Here is a 7,010-nt window from a genome sequence, read left to right as displayed (position 1 = left end):
CGTCGGCTTGTTATCATCAAACTTCTCCTCTTAGGACTATTGGACTAAAGTCTCTATCCTTGTGTACACATGATCATGCTTACATTGAGTTCTTTTACCTGTTCTTTGACATGGCACGTGTGACATGGTGTCGTGTAGCAAGACATTATTGATCTTTCAAAAATGTTTGATATGGCTGATATTTTATGGCTGGAATCATACCTTCCATTAGCTTTTTTTTCTTTTTCGTAGAAGCACTTGGTGCTCTTGGATGATAACGTATTGATTATTAAGCAACCACAACCCAAGGCATTCCAAAATCAGTTTACAAATTATATTTAAGAGGTTTGTTGAAATAAATCAGATACCCAATATTAGAATAAAGTGACAACCATTTGAACAAAGAAATTGTGTCATAAACATATAGCCTACAAATGAACAATCTAAAGGATAGCCAGTGATTTGTGGTTTGCAGAAACATAACAGAGTATGGCACAACTATATCTTAGAAATATTAGATTATGAAATTTGAGCATTGATTTATTTCCTAATAAATAGTATATAATGTATGCAGTTTAAATACAGCAGTATATAGCATTTTAATAGAACTCTTACACCATTAGAATGATCACTCTCTAAACTACACTGATTCTGTCTTTATACCTCATGTTGCGATGCAAACTGTTTGCTTAACATGTAATATTTTTGCTTTTAGTGGGATAAATATATACCTATAGCCTACTTTAGTCCCAAGATACTGTAGGTCTAGGTATCATTCCTGCATCACAGCCAGTGACAAATTAACTAGTGTTCCTATGATAATTTGCTGGTGGGTGGAGGCAAAGCAGATTGTAAAAGCCTTACCAGGACACCTAACCCGGAGCCTGGAGCAGAGGCTGCATGATTTCACCACTGAGAGAGGACTTGACTTGAGTGAAGAGTGGCAGTTGTCCCAACTGGAACAAATTTTAAAAAGGCTATAAATTTAAAAAGGCTTATTATTATTATATACTGGGAATCGACATAACCAAAAAATGGAAAAAAGGGGGATATTCAAAGATAGTACTGGACTAAAAGGTGAAGACATGGTCTACAAAAGCCAGGTAAAACCTAAGCTTGACAGTCACAAGAAGGCTACTCATAGTTTTTGTGACCATTTTGAAATCGGATCTTTAGACCTTTTTTGATCCCACTTGGGAAATTCAGCTGGCAATGGCAATACAGCAGAAAACACAAGGCAGATAGAGAAAAAAAAGAAGAAAATACAGCAAAGGGTAGCAACAAGATACTAAGAGCATGGTAATGGAATTATGCAGATCTGACATAAGATGCACGTCTTTCCTTTCACCACCAGATGGCAATCACCAGACAGAAACCAGGTAGCAATCAGGAGTGTATGATCATCTCTCCCTCAGCTAGGGGGCCCTTGGACTGGAAAAACGTTGAAGACCCCTGTTTTATATCTCAACAGGGCAATAGACCTACTTAAGCTGGCATTGATATTGCTTTACAGTATTTAGGCTACGTTAATGCCATGTTATATTTATTGATGCTTTATTATAGCTGACAATTGCTGGGTTGTCAAAATTGTTTCCCCCAGTATTTCCCCAGGAGAACTTTTATTTTTTTTTAATTCTTACTCCAGTATTAGCATAGTATAAGTAAGTATTGTTACTCCAAAATTACTTTTAAGTATTTTTACTCAATTTATTTACATGTACGTATTTTGACTCAATGTATTTACTCTTAAGTATCTTTTACTCATTTTTACACATTTTAACAACTTTTAAGTATTTTAACTCATTGTAAGTATTTCAAAGTATTTTTACTCACTTGGATTACTTTGTTACTTTTTAGTCACTTTTACCTACATTGTAGATCGGACACACACACACACACACACACACATACACACACACACACAGCAATCAGCTGCAGCTGTTGATGTCGCGCTCATGCGGACATACACACACACTCGGTCACTTGTTGGAGCAGCTGGCACCGCTCAAAAATATGACTAGTATAGTATTGCGGCTGATAACAGTCTCAATGACTGATCAGCCGGCAGGCTAAGCCTGGGAGATTTAAAAGCTGTATGACGCGCATTAAAATACTCAGTTCCAAAACAAATGCTTAAGTTTAACATGTTTACTGTGCAGTGTCAGCAATTATTACCATTTACGATGTTCAATAAATTGATCTGTAATAAATACGTGCACAAGATAAGTTAAACAGTGAGCAATGAACAATAATACAACATGGTCAACAAAAATATAGCTCTCCCAGCTCACCCTAGCCTGGTAAACCCTCCCTCCAGAAATCTCATTTCAAATGGAAATGAGATTTCCGGAGGGAGGGTTTACCAGGCTAAGCTCACCCCACCTCCATGGTCATATCAGCCTTAGAGTGAGCAGGTTCCACTACCTTATAGACACTGAGGCATAGAGTTAAAAAATAAGCACTGAGGCCACCCACAGCGACACTCCCACCACCAAGGTGCCAATGTGCCTTCATCAATCACAGGCTACACATTTGGCTCCTACACGTAGTATATTGACCTTTTGATGATTGTCATAATGCAGTCATAATTAATTGTAGATGTTCATATTACAATTTACAGCTCTTAAAAGCCAATTTGAAATTCATTACATAAACATTGTCAAACATATTCATAATTTTTGAAGAACACATTCGGTTAAGTTATGTGATAGGACATGTGGAGCTGCACCATGCCACCTTTATGTTGCTTATGTCATTTTTCCATTTGTGTAAACTTTTGGTGAATAAAGCGCTTTCTGGTTGCACTCTACCTCTTGACTCAGTGCTGATTTCCAGCCGTGAATTGGACAAGCCTAACAGACTTGCCCAATCTTTGTGCCTAAGTGTTCCTGAGTAAGACACTTTGCCCCAAGCTCCCCCGGGTGCTGTATTAATAGTGATCCACTGCTCCTAATAGGATGGGTAAATGCAGAGAACAAATTCCAGGTATGTGCAAAATATACTTGGCAAGTACTACAACAACAACAACTATAAGGGACACAATTGTTGTTATGATTATAAATAGATATCAAAATCTACTGATACCAATTCAAAGCCACAATGAATGAGATGCATTTGACATCAGGACAAGTGCAAAGAGCAACAATGAATAGAATGCTGAAGTGTCAGTCACCTGCTGTATCAGGTTAAGTTACCACCACTTTAATTAATGTTTAGCATTAATCTTTTATCTTATAATACATTTTAGGCAAGCTCCAAGCTGAGGGCTACATAGGCTACACATCATGAAATGATTTACAAATTCTGCCTTTCTCTTGAAGAGAAACCTGGAATCCTGGAGCACCTGGAATCCATAGGTGTACCCCCTTCCGAACGTAATAGGCAAATTGTTTTATCTTTTGAATAGACCCCCTCTGTCCTGTTTGCTACAGTGGAAAGGATTGTCTTCAATGCTTTGAGACCATATGACATGGCTGACATTAGGCTATAAGCTATTACAATAGTTAAATAGTGTTCAAAATTCTTGATTGTATTTGTACCCATATACAGGTAAACAGGAGTCAAATGAATTAGTTTCAACTCTTCAACATTTAATTGTTGTAAAAAGACACATGAAAAAGAATAGCAACTAGAGAAAGTGCTCCTCGGAGCACAGGTCTCCGCCAGGTCAGGTAGGTTATTGTGGCCTCCTGGTGGCGCTAGAATAGGCCAAGAAAAAGGTGCAATTTTTTCTTAGGCCTTTCACGGCAATCGGACACTGCATTCATGATTTGAGGCATTTTGTTCCAACAATGTGTTTTGCTAAATTAGACCTGCTGGTGGCGCTATAACAGGCCATGTGAAATGGGTGGCATTTCTTCCTCGGCCTAGTGGGAATGTGCATGCAAAATGTCACGGAAATCGCACACTGTGTTCATGATTTGTGGCATTTTGTGAAAAACTGACCTATCCTGCAAACTTTGAAAGCCAATGTTAGCCAATTAGGATGGAATATGAAATTCCAGATACATCCATCTTGATCACATGACTATAGAGATACTGTGTACCGATTTGTGTGAAGTTTGGACATAATCTGAAGGAGTAAGAGCAAAACATGTGTTTTACAAAAATCAGCCTCCTGGTGGCGCTCTAAAAGGCAGATGTAAAAATTGCAGGGCAAAAGTTTTTCCTTGGCCTCTAGGGAGTGTGCGTGCAAAGTTTCACACAGATCGGTGCAGTTATAGGGGCCATGAGGCTGATTTGAAAGTTTTTAAGTGGCATTTCTTCCTGGGCCAAGTGGGAATCTACGTGGAAAATTTTACGGAAATCGCAAGCTGCGTTCATGATTTGAGGCATTTTGTTCAAAACAAACCAATCCTGCAAACTTTGGAAGCCAATCTTATCCAATGAGGATGGAATATGGAAAATCGGACAGATCCGTGTTGATCACATGACTATAGAGATACCGTGTACCAATTTGTGTGTTTTTTGGACAAAATCTGTAGGAGTAATATCAACAAATGTGTTTTGCAAAAGTCGGCCTCATGGTGGCACTATGACCAGAAAAATGTTGGGCAGAGGTTCTGCTGTGGCATCCAGGGAGTGTGTGTGCGCAGTTTCACAGTGACCGGGCCAACGGTGTCTGAGATTAGCTGCTCGCAGACAGAAGGACGGACGGACGGACACACGGACGGACGGACAGGGGGCAAAACATACTCTCTCGCCATGCCTTTCGGCCTGGCGGAGACAATAATTTAACAAGAAAAATTTAATAATCTATATTTATGTAGCAGGGCTAGGAAAAGCAATGACTACTCCACCCACACATATAGGAGTGAGGGATCCTTTAAACACATTAACCATATACTGTATATGTATAGATATATAGGACTGAACAAGGTAAGGTTCCCCAGGAAGGTACGGGTTCAGAATTAACAGAACCAGAGGCTGATGTATCAAATGTGTCAAGTTTATTCAACAGTTATAAAAATAGTCAGGTTAAAATACAGAACGGAAGAAAGCGGTTAGTGTTAGAGTTCTGCAAAAAGGGACTGAACTCAAGAGGCAAAGGGGGCAATAAGGGTAAGGGCTTCGGGGCCTCTAAAGTAAATATACAGAAATTAAACAAATCAAATCCAAATAATGCAAAACCAAAAGAAAATAAAGTAAATAAGTAACCAAAAGCAAATAAGCAAATAAGCAAATCAAAACAAACTACAAATAAGCAAAACCAAAACCAAAGTCATATGCTAGCTAATGGCCCAGTATAGCTCTGTCCTCAGTCAACCCTATTGCACTCAGTCTAAATAGTATTTTTTTTTAATATATATATATATATATATATATATATATATATATATATATATATATATATATATATATATATATATATATGGCACGGTGGGAAAAACAGTGATTTACAGTTCAGCTCCGACAAAAATCAAATAATAAAACATTAGACCAGCCCTCCAACAATTCATCACTTCATTAGGCTCCTATAGCAAGATGACAAAATACAGAAAAATAACAAACATACCCAAATAGTCAATGTATGCTCATGGGCCTGCACAGCCAAAGAGTACTGCTACTCAAAGGACCTGGAGGCTTCTGGAAGTACAGATATATATTAGTATAATTAACAACAGGCCTAATATTGTCAGCCTATCTAAACTCTTATACATATACTATTGTTACAATGAGTTATAAAAACCTTGTCATTTGTTTCAGATTGTCTTACCGAGAATTAGTCTGTACCCCTCATGCCTCCAGGTCTCTCTCACAAACACTCAAACCAGGCTTCTGGCTAGACAGGAGGCCACAAACCTGTCCACCCCTCTTTATGCACTTTCCTTAAAGGGCCAGTGCTACATTTAATTGTCATAGCACACTGTGGCTTTACAAAATGTGGTGCCTGTGTGTGGGATGTGTTTGAATAATTTGGTGGTGTTTGTAAGGTGCTGTGTGTGCACTGTAGGTCCTTCCTTATAAATGTGCATACAGAATGTGCACATACGTTTGCATGAAGTTGCATGTGTCATTGTATGTGCACAGCTGCCTCTGTGTGAGTCACAAAAAAACATTTTGTGGTATATAAACCAATTTGTTCATATTATCAATCTTACCATTCTTCTTCTCAGTGTACCTCAGCTCAAACTGTACATTTTATTTGTAAAGCCCATTTCTTATCAGGTAAATCCAATCTGCTTCACAGTGAAACAAACAAACAAACAAACCATAATACACAAACATTTGAAATATTTATATACTGTATGTCCACATAAACAGAACGCCTTGTACAAAGGACATAAACACTGCTAAAGCAGTCAGACAATAGGAAAACAAAGTGCCTAGGCGGCAGAACATTGTTACATACAATATAATTTAGTTGACATACTTGTCAGACACAGCAGACATCAATCATGGATAAAGGAAACAACGCCTCCTCCAAATTGAGCAGCTTCCTATAATGGCTGATATTTTAGCACTTTGGTTACGAAGGCTTCCTCTAAATCAAAAGTACAGCTGACCTCGAGAATGAACACCTCCCTATGGTTTTGAGTGACAACAACAACATCAGGAGTATTAGCTGTGTCATCAACACAGATTCATCATTACACAGGCTAAACAGGCTCGGCTTCACAGTAGAATTATACAGCATGATGGAGGACCTGAAAATAGAAGATATATCTTTTGATATCAAATCCACTATTCTGTCATGCCTACTTGTGTAGAGGACCCTGTACATGGCAACTATTTAAAGGAGTAGTTCACCCCCAAAATGACGTATTTTCTATCAATTACTCACCCTGTGAAGCCTTGAATTCATGGAGATTTTTGTAAGCCAATAATTTGATGACCGGGTCATCGGTCAATATGAGAGTCAGTATAGGAGTCTCTTCGCCGGTCATCAAATTATTGGCTCAGGAATGCGACAAAAACAAAAAGACGTCCATGAATTCAAGGCTTCATGGGGTGTGTAATTGATAGAAAATAAGTAATTTTTGGCTTGAACTACTCCAACTTCAAAACGATGTGCATTTCAAAATAAGAGG

The sequence above is a fragment of the Gymnoscopelus microlampas genome (assembly GCF_963454915.1).
Source record: "Gymnoscopelus microlampas genome assembly, chromosome: 16".
In the NCBI taxonomy this organism is placed as follows: Eukaryota; Metazoa; Chordata; class Actinopteri; order Myctophiformes; family Myctophidae; genus Gymnoscopelus; species Gymnoscopelus microlampas.
Note: the sequence above shows the minus strand (reverse complement) of the source record.